Genomic DNA, 12715 nt, shown 5'->3' on the forward strand with positions numbered 1-12715 from the left:
TTTCATCTAAGAGATTCAGTCCCAAAAGTATGAGTAGATCATATGACACAGTTCCACAGGGAGTTCCTTCCTTCGGTGAGCTCCTCTGACACTATACCTTTACACAGTTAGTACAGTCCATCTCCTATCTTAAATGTTTACATATTAATGCACTTGCTCTGTATGCCTTCGAAAACTACAAGTTCATTGCAAGTTGAAACAGTCTAGCTAAATATCTCCCTATACAACAGAGTATCCATGCTGAATGAATGACTGCACCAATGAAATAAACAAACCCCAACACAAAACACAAAGACTGCAGTGGCAAATGCACAGGACTGGGGGCCAAATCTCAGCTCTGTGCTTCAAATCTCAGCTCCATCATCTGTATTCTGTGAGGACAGAGAAAATCATTTGACCTCCCATCTGTTGAATGATAATATTAATTATAGCCCCCAACTATTTAGTTTATAATAACCAAATGAGATAAGCCAGACATATAATATTAGTGCAAATGGTATAACTGAGAGCCATAAAAATAACATTTAAATCTCCACCTTCTATATTATTACAGAAAATAATGTCCTATGAATATGAAGAATACCATGCATATGTCTTGCCAATCTGGGTAAATGTCTGTAGGGAAAGATCAATTTTACAATAATTGCAAGGATGATTACACTTCCACTTGTAAACTCCAATAAGACTCATCAGTCCATAACAGTCATTACCTGTAGTATACAGTTTTTAGTTGACACTAATGTGAGATAATGTTGGAGTTTGCTGCCTTATTTATACCATATGTGCTGTGTGGACAAGGTCCATGGCCTTAACATTATTTGGTAATGACAGTGCACTTTCATTCTGTGCTTTTCAGTTCACAAAGTACTTTCACCTATAGTCTTAAAGTTATCTTCAGGACAATTCCAATACAGGTTGAGAATTTTATTGTTTTCACCTTACAACAAAAGCAAAAGTAACAATAAGGCTAGCAGGTCAAACCGTCAGGCTAGAGCTCATAATACTCTAGGAATTTCACATCTCCAAAAGAAAACCCAGATTTGGCCCAAGTGTTCCCACAAGAAGAATTTTAACAAAATATTAGATATTACCTCTGTCTCATCATATATTTGTATATATATAATTTAATACTAATAAAAATTTTAATAGTTTTTAAAACCATTCTCACCCACACTCAGCAGATCCTTGTGGTACCTTATAAAGCAGGTGTACTATATAGTGCAATGCCCACTTATAGATAAGGAAATTGGGGCTTGGAGACAACTGGATTCTTGACTATAGAATAGAATGATCTGTGTACTTGGGCAGCAGGTACAGACCTACTACTTCCAACAGCTGAGTAACTTCAGGTAAGTTACCCAACCTCTCTGAAGCCTCACCTTCCCTCTAGGTAAAATGAGAGACTTTAAGTTACTCACAGATACCCCCCTTGCTATTAAAATTCTATTATTCTGCAACTCTGCTATTAAGCAGCATCACTGAGACAAGGCCCCAGATGGTCCTTGCTGGGTTTTTTTGTTCCTTGCACTGTGATGCCTTTTATAATATCTCACTGTTTCTCCACAACTGAAAAAATAGGCCTAATTAAGGAGTCCAGTCTATTTGTTTGTTTGCTTAGAGAGCTCTAGGAGCTGTTTATGCCTCGTTTGTTCTTTGATCCCTTGGCTATGCCCAGCCAGTTGAAACATTCATCTACAAGAAAGGCCAGCAGAGACAGGCCTGAGTGCAGGGGTCCAGGGAAAAGGGTGTGTCCTCACACGACCTTTTCTCCCTGCACTGCCACACTGTCACTTGGAGGATAGAAGATACTTGTTTGTTTTGATGGGTTCCCATATCTTTTTCACTTTTAGTCTTCAAAGAAATAGTATAAAACCCAGGGAGAAAAGACAGGCTCTTGAACCCAAGTCCAGGGACATGGTCACAATTAATTTAAAGCAATTTAAGTGGCCCAACTAAGAAAACTTTCTGGGATAAACCCAGAAGAAGACATATCTGAGGATACTTAGCTAAAGGAGGGGACACATGTGCACAGATCTGCACAAAAACCCTCCATGGGCACAGAGAAAGTTCTTCCTACATCCCTGCTATGGAGCCAGAGAAATAAGCAACCTGACCCCCTGAAGAGTCTCTGAAGCCTGGCAGTAACCTGAGCTGCTCTTGGTTATTTTTGCTGATGGCTAGTGGTTCTTAAAGGGACTGTGTTCTATGTACACATGTCCTGACACGGGACACAAACCAATGACAAGACAGATGTGACATACTTACATTCATCAAAACACAGTTCATAAAAGCATGTAATCGGTAAATGAGAAGATGTGAGTGAATATTTTAATGCCTGCTCAAAGGGATCAATCACATATCCTATGATAGAGCATCGCTGGTTTCAAACATGAGAATGCTGAGTAACACAGGCTCCTATTGGTTTAAAGTATAAAAAGACAGCAGGCAAAGCCCAGGGCTCTGTCCTCAGTGCAAGTCTGCTACTTGAGTAGGGAGCAGAGATTAGAGATGGAGATGGTGCCAGGACTGGGCTCCACAGTTATCATTCCATTTAAATGCTTGGTACCATCATAAGAAGAGTAGTTTTTCCATTGCAAAAAAAATGAAAAAGAGCTCAGCCTCAGACATTACATGATGGGTGCAGGCCTCTTCCAATATTCTCTACAGGAATGGGGCTGAATACAAAAGCAAATAGCCCATTCAAAAGACAATTCTCATGAAACAATCAGTCCTTTCATTCTCTACCCCACATCCCTATATTGGTCAGGGAGGAGCAGGAATGATCCAGTAACAAGGGAAGAAAGATCCCAGAATTATAAAAGCCCAAGTCTGTAAACCTGCTTCACTGTAATCTTGCTGAGTGACCTTGGTCAAGTTAGTTACACTCCCTGGGTCCAGGAGGAATAGCAGAGGTGAGGACTCAGCATCAGATTGTGTGAGCCATTGAGATCAGTGTGTGTGTGTGTGTGTGTGTGTGTGTGTGTGTGCATGCGTGTGTGATGTATCTGGACCAGAAGCTGGCACAAAGAGCCCCCTCAGTGAAACAATTTGTTAATATCAGGTGTGTTAGTATTCCTATTCAGCAGGTGTGTGATTCAATTTACCTTGAATTCTGACAATGTATGACCATAGGAAAAATCATGTGACCACTTGTTGAGCAGGTACTTTACAGGCATCATCTCCACTGCTCACGTTTTGCCAAGCAAGTGATTCAACTCTGTTTTGCAGACAAGGGAACTGAGACTCACGTGCATGAATAGCAGCTAGTAAGAGACAGGACGGGGATCTTAACTCAGGTCTGACTTCAAAGCCATCAGGCCTTCCTCTCAACAAAGCCATCATGCCTTCCTCTCCACTGAGAAACGGTTTGAGGACTGAACTGGGGAGCTGCAGGAACAACCTCAGGTCCACTTCTCTTCCACCGTTGTTCGTTGTGCCCTCAGGTCAGTTCCCTAACCTCTCCAACCCTGTTTCACCTGACAGCTATGGATTTCTTTTTTCTTTTGGTCTAATCTGTGCAGCAAGTTAATCATTATCAGGCCAGAGGTAATTCTACAAAAGATAATAAGGTTCTCTGTAATCTTATTAAAAGCACGTTTTTCTAAGTGTTCGTTTCTGAGCTATGGATCTCAGAACTCCACAAGTGCTATTATATAAATCATGATAAAAATACACAAATGCACATCTTATAGTACATAAAGCATGTTCACAAACTATAGCTTGCTTAATCTTTCTGACAACTCAGCAGTGAAGGAACCAGGCATAGGTTGAATCAAAGGCCCATAGTCACCTAATCAGTAAATACTAGAGTCATCCCTTGAATTTACAGCATTTCTAATAGTGCATCTATGATCCAACCATTTTACTATAGGAAGCTCTGGGAAAATACCAGCCTTTGTTTTGTGTGATTTGCTATGCTCAGTAATATATCAATAGGGGATTAATTATTAGCATCTCCTTCTGTATTTCAAGGATGATCTTTCACTTGTGTTTAAAAATACAGTTTTAATTAACTTCTAGGCTATTTACCAACATAGCATAAGTCTTACCCAAGGAAGACAAGCTTCTATGATAACTTCCCAAAGTGTGAGTGGTCAAGAGGACAGCAGCCATGTCTTAGTCATTAATGAATGGCCTGAAGCACTTTATTGCATTGAAAAGTAGGTGTGCAATGATTTTAACTAAATAAGGCTCAAGAGAACTATAACTTTACAAAATTTTATATATATAAAATTTATATATATATAAAATTTATATATTAAAACATATAAACATATATAGTATATATAATATACATAGTACATATGTTTATATAGTGTATATACTGTATATTCATACATAATCCATGTTTTGAATAGTCATTTTGTTTTGTTTAAGCACTTTGGAGAATATGACAATACAAGTTGTACTTCAGTATAACATTTATTGAGTATCCATATTGTGTTTCGCACTATTTCAGGTACTTTACAGTGACTAATTTATTCCAGGCAACAATATTCTCTGGTGGTAAACACCACTGTTATTCTTATTTTACAGAAGAGGAAACTGAATCAATTTAAGTGGCTCAAGGGTGCAGAGCAAAGGACAATCAGAGCAATAATTTGAACCCAGAGTCTCTGGCACTGAGAGCATGTGCTCACCATTGTTCCACTACACTGTCATCACTGACTAAGTGCCAGACACTATCCTCCGACTTCAACTAATTTTCACAACAATCCCAGGAGCTGAAGAAAAATCTTGGAAATTAAAGATTGCCTTGATGATTCATTGGCATGAGTTGATATTCAGAAGAAAAACAAAAAAAATCCAATTAAATTGTTTATAACAGTCCTGTTTCATTACCAAAACTTATACAAGTAATACTGTCCATCAAAGTGCAATTTAAAAGGTTGTTAGAAAAAAACTTACAATTATGTTTTAATTTTAATACTCGAATTTTGAATTTATAGGCTGTTTTCCTCTTCACAGAGAGTTCCTTTTGATTTTCTTCGATGTAATCTTAACACACTTCACATTGTTTTTCATTGCTATCTTAAAATTGGTGTGATTCTATCAAGCACCCATTGGAATTTACTTTCTATAATGAAGACGTCTAGAGAATTCTTCAAGACTTAAATTCTTACCTCTTTTCTACCTTCAGCTTTATTTTCTCATCATTTCTCTCTCTTCTATTTCCCTTTCTTCTTATTTACTCAGTTTTTTGGTCAAGATGATGGCAGTGGGATGTCCCATGCCATAGCAATCTTCCAAAATGTGAAGCTCCACAGTGAGCTTCTCAAAGTTGAGTCCAGGGCAGCCCACAGGGTCATTTCCAGGACCCAGCTCCCACATCTACATTTTTCAGTAAATTGCCCAGGTAACTTCACTACATGTTGACATAAATTGTTGAATTTTGAGTCTGTTAATTCCTATACATACTCTTGCTACTTGTGGCTTTTTCGTTCCTCAGTGAGTATGTGTCAGTGTTACGAAAACATAAACTTCACTCTCTAGACCTCAGTGGAGAGTGTCACACAAAATAGGATATTTTTATATGAACTTTAAACCAAAGATTTTTAAGACTCTCTATTATATATTTCTATGTATAGCAAAAAGAAGACACCACTAGAAAACAGGGAGTGGAACAAATGTGGACTCCAAATGCAATTGCTCAACCTGTTTTAGCAGAGGTTACCAAAGCAACGGATTTTTATTTTCAATGTTTCATTCTAGCATAAAACTGACCATTTGGATCCTTCCATTAACCCTCATTATCCAAACCACTTTATTGAGATAACTAATGGTTGATGTTAGAGATAAAGGCTCTAATGGAACTTCTTCAGAAGACGTCATTTAATAAAAAATATTTATTTACTAATAATGTAACAGAGAAGCTAAAATTTGAAATGTGACCTTCATGAGGGTTTATTTGCTTAAATGTTTGATGATTTTTCCATAAAACCTGACAGGGAGTTCAGATTATTTGGATTAATATGACAGGCTACAGTAGTCAATCCTATCACATCACCTAACCATTCATCTTCACACTGTGTTGGTTGTTCTTCAACCTCAGAGATGCTCAGCTTCTCAACTCGTTGCTTCTGACAGTTTGCACCCCTTCTCCATCTCCTCCTCTCCTCTTCCTCCACCTGCAGGTTTCTTTTGCTCCAAAGTCTAGACCCCACTGTAAACCATTTCACCCTTTCACTTGTTAGCCTTCCAATTCATTTGTCACCTTGCCCTTCATGCCCATCCCCACAACCATGCACGCTGGATCATTGCTCATTCCATTCCTGTATCACCTCCTCAAAGTGGCTGAGGGACAACCACCTGCTATGACGGCTAAACTACTTCGGTCTGGCCCTCTGCATGCTGGCACTACCATTCCCAAACCAAAATTGCTCAGCACACTTTTCTGGAGGAGCAGAGACCATTCTAAATGTACCCATTTCATCAATATTATCCACTTTCCACAAACAAATGAATATGTCTTATGTTTCACAAAAAAAAAATCAATAAAATAAAATAGCAAGTTTTCAAGGAAACTTTGCCTCAATGCATAATTTCTACCTCTAAACTTAGTAAAATACCTTCTTCTGCTCCACTCAGACCTCTCCAGAGCTCAGAGCAGCCTGGCCACTCCAGGATTCTGCTCAACCTTTTCTTTATGTCATCTACCTTTCCCTCATCATCAAGTATAAATGGGCTTACATGAATAGGAAAGTGCCCTCTGGTCCCTATTTCTTCCTTTGTTCATAATCTCACTCCTCCTTTACACAGCTAATTTTTTTTAAACAGCCAAAATTATAAACTTCATGAGGGCACAAAGTGTGACTATTATTCTTCTAAGTCCAGTGCCAGAATAGTTTTAATAGGTCCTCAGTAACAATTTTCATTGCTTAATACTGATTTTGCAAAAGGGCAGAAAGCCCAATGCAATGGAAAAGAGGACAAAAGACTTTACCAGACACTTTATAAAACAGAGTATCTAGTGCATGGCCAAAAATACACATGGAAAGAGGCTCACTGTCGTTAACCACCAAAAAAAAAAAAAATGAGAATTAACATGATAATATTACCCCTCTAAATAACCATCAATGACCGAAATGAGAATGATGGAAATACACAACCAGGGGGACCAGTTAGATCTCCACGTGCACTGCTGGAATCAATATAAGCTCGCACAACCACTTTCTGTGTGGCAGAAACTACTACAGCTGAATACACACATGTCCCCAATACAGCAATTCCACCGTAAGCCACACCCAGCAGACATGTACTCTAATATCCATGGAAGCCCTAGTTGTCACAGCCAGAACCAAGAACAATCCAAATTCATCCACAGTGGAATGAATAAGTTACATTCATACAAGACGTTAGGTACCGTAACGAGAATGAATGATTGTTAGGCACAGTGCACATTGATCTCACTAACACACCATTGAGTGAAATAAGTCAGACCCAAAAGAGAAAAGAGCACATGGTTCCATACATATGAAGTGCAAAACCAGGCAAAGCTAATAGACATGAAAGTTAGGAGGCTGGTTACCCCTGGGTTCTGTTGTGACTGGAAAAGGGCAGGAGAAGGGTTCTGGAATGCTGATAATGTTCTGGTTTTTCATGGATCTGTTTGTTCAGTCTGTGAAAGTTCATCAAACTGTCTACATTCTTTTCTGTATGCATGTGATATCTCTCTTTCACACACACACACATACACACACAAACACACACAACTGGATATATTAATTTGCTGCTGATCCTCTCCTTATTCAAAAAGCTCTTGATGGCCTTCTCTTGTCTTACCCTGCAGGCTCTAAGACTCCTGTGGCCGGGAGCTATCTTTTTCCTCTTGACTTCCCTAGTTCCCGCACAGACACTGATACGTGTCTGCTCTCGCTAAATGATTCTGAATGAATGAGCATGCATCTCAGTGACACCAACTAGCTTATGACTCCGTCTCTTTCATGCCCTTGACTCTAAGCTCTGCATTTTCCAGGTCCTGGTCCTGATATCTGTTTGAAGATACTATCGTGATAATAGCTGCCCTTTATTTGAAAATCAGAGTCAGGAGCTTTATATACATTATCACTTTCATCCATCAAGAAGAGCCTGTAAGTTATAGTTATTACCCCTACCAACACCAGCACCTTTACAGACCAGGAAACCAACGTTCTCAGAAGTAAAGCCACTTACATAAGAATACACAGGCATGCCGGGCACAGTGGCGCACGCCTGTAATCCCAGCAGCTTGGGAGGCTGAGGCAGGAGGATTGAGGGTTTCAAGCCAGCCTCAGCAAAAGTGAGGTGCTAAGCAACTCAGTGAGACCCTGTCTCTAAATAAAATACAAAATAGGGCTGGGATGTGGCTCAGAGGTCTAGTGCCCCTGTGTTTGATTCCCAGTATAAAAATAAAAATAAAGAAATATACAGGTGAGAAGCTGGAGAGCTAAAATTGAAACTCAGGTCTTATTCCAAAACCAGATATATCTCTATATACATGTGACCATAAATTCAACAAATCCAAAACACAGGTCACTGCTCTTCTCAAAGGCCTGCTCACCTTCCTTATCCTGAGAACTGCCATCTCGACCCAAGCTGCAGTCCTGGGACCCCTCTCCCTCCCTCCATAGGTTACTCAGCACTGTTTTCCAAGCACTGTTCTCAGTATGATAGCATGAGTCCAAGCTTTTATTTTAATTTTCTTTTGAACAGGACTGTAATTGTCTGTATACCCTGTCTCCCAAATCCAGGCTTGCTTTCCTCTAATTCATTCTCACAAATTTGATTGGGAGATCTTTATAACATGCAAATTTGAACCCAGTTCTCCTTGTTGTTGATATAAGAGATGTCAAATACACCAGCATGGCACACCCTGCTTGACCTGGTCCGCACCAAGAGCTCCAGAGCATCCCCTGGTGACTCCACATCTCTTTCTCCCACCCTGTAATCCAACTATGAGAAGATTTACCCGTCACAAAAGCACCTTGCTGTTTCCATGTCTTCAGGCTCTGCATGCCAGGGCTTGAGCTTCCTGCAATGCCCTTCCCATTTCTGTCTCTCAAATTCCCACCCATCCTGCAAGATGCAGCTCAAGCATTTACTCCTCTGTCAAGCCTCTCAAGCAAAGCTGAGTGCTGCTTTCATGACACAGCTAAGCCTAGTGGATTCTTCTCGAATCGCAGATAGCCATTTCACAATATATATTGTGTGTGGATTTTTTTTTTTTTTTTTTTTGCAGTGAGCGGTGTTCACTTCTAGACAATTAGATCTTAGAGGCAGACACATGTCTGTTCTTTTTAGTAAGCTCAGGCCTGTACACAGTAGTTAAGTAAAAAATAGTGGGACAAATAAATGAGTTAAACTATCCATATGTACGGGTAATCTTAATTGCAAATAATTTTTGAAAGTAAATCCAAAGAGAATGTTCCAAGCAGAAACAATGGGGAAGAACTGGGTCATTTCCCTATGTGAACTAGAAAGTAGCTCAAAGTGTGAGCTGGAAGGAGCAGTGAACTGTAGTTTAAGCGTCCTCCAGAACATAACATTGTCTATCTCTTCAGCCTTGCATGATAATCTCTTCCACCACCACCAGAGCCATCTGTGATGTTCGGCGTGATAAAGATTCAGAGTGAAACGAAAAAGGTAAAGAGTCATATCACACAGAATATCCCTGAATCTACTGGAGATAACCATTCATAATCAACTTCAAACTCTGGCGTAAAACAAGAGGGGTTTATGTCTTATCAAAGAATATTCTCAGAGTAATAGAAGAGAGCAAAAAAAAAAAAAAAAAACCCAAAAGTACATTTATCTCTTGGATCAGCTAAACTGGAACACAGCAAAGATAAATGTTTTCTGGATTATTCTATCATTTCTAAGATGCAGAACAGGAACATAGACATGTAAATAGTCAAGCAGGGATGCAGGTACCTATAAATGAAGAAACTAAGCTAAGGACGGGGTGGGGTTACTGAGTGAGTGTGCTGGGATAGCTAGATGAATGTGGTGGCATTGCTGGGGTAGGGTGTCCTGGGATTGGGAGATGAGTGTGTTGGAATTACTGAGTGAAAGTGATGACATTGCCGGGTAAGTGTGCTGGGATTACTGGCAGAGTATGCTGAGACTGCTGGTGAATGTGGTGGAGTTGCTGGGTAAGTGTGCTGGGATTGTTGGGTGGGTGTGTTGGGACTGACGGATGGAATGATGGGATTGCTGGGGTGAGTGTTATTGGATTACTGGGGTGATGTGCTAGGATTGCTGAAGATGGGTATATCTGTGATGCATAGTGAGAGAAGAGCCTTGATGTATGAGAGTTGTGCGAGGGCCCAGAAACTGTTGGTATAAATGCTTAATTCACCAGTCTCTCCACAGCCACGTGGCTCTTCAGTAAAATTCAAAACACAGCACAGGACCTATGCAGGTGCCCCGTCCCAGGGAGGGAAAACTGACTCCAGTTTTCGCCAGCCCCTATACTTCACAGGTAGGGGGCCAGTTTAACAGCTCTTCCTGGAATAAGCCTGTGGAGAGCAGCCGACAAAGCCCCCCAGACACACACAGAAAAGCAAAAACCACGTTGACATTCCTAGAAGAGAGGGGGAGAAGAGCGTTTTCCTGTATTTGCGTTCTTGAATTGCCTTTTCTTGCTCTTCACTGGAGAGAAGAGAGGTGGGTGATGGCAGCCAGGCTGGCTCATGTGAGAGACCAGAGGGCAGCTGACATGAACTCCTGTCAAGCCTCCTGGCACAAAGATCTGATTATAATACATAAAAATGCGTGGGCAAGACTTGGAGGGCTGGGCTCCCCCCACACTCACTCCCAACCCCGTGCTTTGAATGCATTTGTGTATGCACACCCTCCACAGACTAGGGTTCTTTGTGTTGCCATGGAGCTGCGCCCGCTGTTAGTTCAGATGGAAGGATCACTGGCTTTTCTACTTCTAATAGAGGTAAGAATCACTGCATAATATTAACTCCACTTACATTTCAGATTTGCAGTTGTGTTCTGAACTTATTCCCTGTCAGATTACCACAACGGAAGCTGCTGGCAAACTGATGCTTGTTTTTATTACATCCATACGCCAAAACATGAGAACATATATATATATGTGTGTGTTTGTGAGCTTCCCCGACCCTCCCTTTTCTAACAGGGAGTATTTATGACCTTATCATATCTAGGGGAGTTTATGAGAAGTATAAAATATGAATCAATCCATACTTAATAAATATACTGTGAAACACATAAAACATCTCATAAATAATAGCTGTTTTCTCTGACATAATAAAACTAAATATTATTACACTTTGATAATTACTTTTCAAGTAGGCGTTGAGAATCAAAATCATACCTAGAATAATTTTGCAAATATAGATAGACTTCTTTAAATTCCACTTGGATCACATTTCAAAGCTCAGACATCCACCGTTTGGGAATTAAATGAAAGAATCTTTCAAAAAGGAACACGAAGTGACTTCTAGCACAAACTCAGTACCTATACAGTCCCTCCTTTGGGGATTTTGCATCTCCTAAGAAAATTACAATTTGCATTCTGTAAAAACAAGTGCAAAGGAGTGAAAGAAAATGATTTGATTTCCTACCTGGAAATCTGCTTCTGGTCCTAGTCACACGTTTTCATAATCTTGATTTTCAATTTCTCAGGTAAATTCACCAATCTGCTGACAAGAAGTTTTGTATTATGACTTCTCCTCCCACAGTGCATACATTAAAATGTGACGATGAAAATGGCCCTAATATTAACCAGAGCTACAAAACTGAATCTGTCAGTTTGAAATATGAGAGTGTGAGCATGGAGAAGGGCAAGGCAGAACAGGTGGGTAATACATGCTGCCCCAAACTGTAGGTAATACTAGAGCGCTCAGCAAAATAAAATTTAGAAAGTAGTTCATGGGCAACAAAATAAATGGTGGTAGTACTGGATGATAACCCAAAGAATAAATTAAATATACATGAGTCCATACTGAAATCAATCCATCATTCATGTAGATAGTACCTCCCTGAGAGAAATGAAGTACAAGTCTTCTCCCCTTATGAACAGAATACAGAAACAAAAAGAGAAAAATAATAACTTTACAATGGAAAAGCCTGGCAGACTCCACCTTAACCAAGATCTCAAGTTAAGGTCACTGTGATAATAAGGCATGTTGATATGACATTCCTCCAACAAAACACAATGAGAGGAGTACCACCCTTGTGTGGTATTCTGCACCAAAACTCATAACCTTAGTCTACAAAATTTCTGGTCAATACTCAAAAAAATGCCAAGCTGGGCATGGTGGCACATGCTTGTGATCCTAGTAATTCAGAAAGGTGAAGCAGGAAGATTGCAAGTTCAAGGTCAACTTCAGCCAATTAGCCAGGCCCTAAGTAACTTAGTGAGACACCATCTGAAAATAAAAAATAAAATGGGCTGGGGATGTGGCCCAATGGTTAAGGCCCCCTGAATTTAATCCCTACTTTAAAAAAAAATTCTAACCCTTATGAAACAAAGGGCTTCTGTCATGGTGCACTCTGTGGTGCCATTACATGTCATATTGCATTTAATATTTTAAAAGTGAGTAGCTAATTAATATTAACTGGACTTCTCATGCAAACCAAATTCTTCAGTTCTGTTAACCAGCCACTCAAATAAACTGGCCTTTTCAGTGGTAATTTTGTTTTGAGAGAAATTTTTCTTTTATTTTGATGCTTCCAGAAGACCTTACAGAAACACCTTCAAATG

At 39.8% G+C, this 12715-nt stretch overlaps 1 protein-coding gene across 5 annotated transcripts in view; it reads right to left on the reverse strand.

The window, feature by feature from the left end:
- Hivep2 (HIVEP zinc finger 2) overlaps positions 1 to 12338 on the reverse strand; it is a 143563-nt gene extending 131225 nt beyond the window's left edge. For 4 of the 5 annotated variants that reach the window (XM_015501863.2, XM_048799166.1, XM_048799148.1 and 1 more), the window contains exon 1: positions 11574 to 11648. The gene's annotated coding sequence lies outside the window, so the exon portion shown is untranslated. Of the gene's footprint in view, positions 1 to 11573 lie in introns of all 5 variants that reach the window. The other variant, XM_015501854.2, reaches the window with a different exon arrangement.
- Between the last annotated feature and the right edge of the window lie 377 nt (positions 12339 to 12715).

Source organism: Marmota marmota, unplaced genomic scaffold (genome assembly GCF_001458135.2).
Source record: "Marmota marmota marmota unplaced genomic scaffold, marMar, whole genome shotgun sequence".
NCBI classification, from domain to species: domain Eukaryota; kingdom Metazoa; phylum Chordata; class Mammalia; order Rodentia; family Sciuridae; genus Marmota; species Marmota marmota.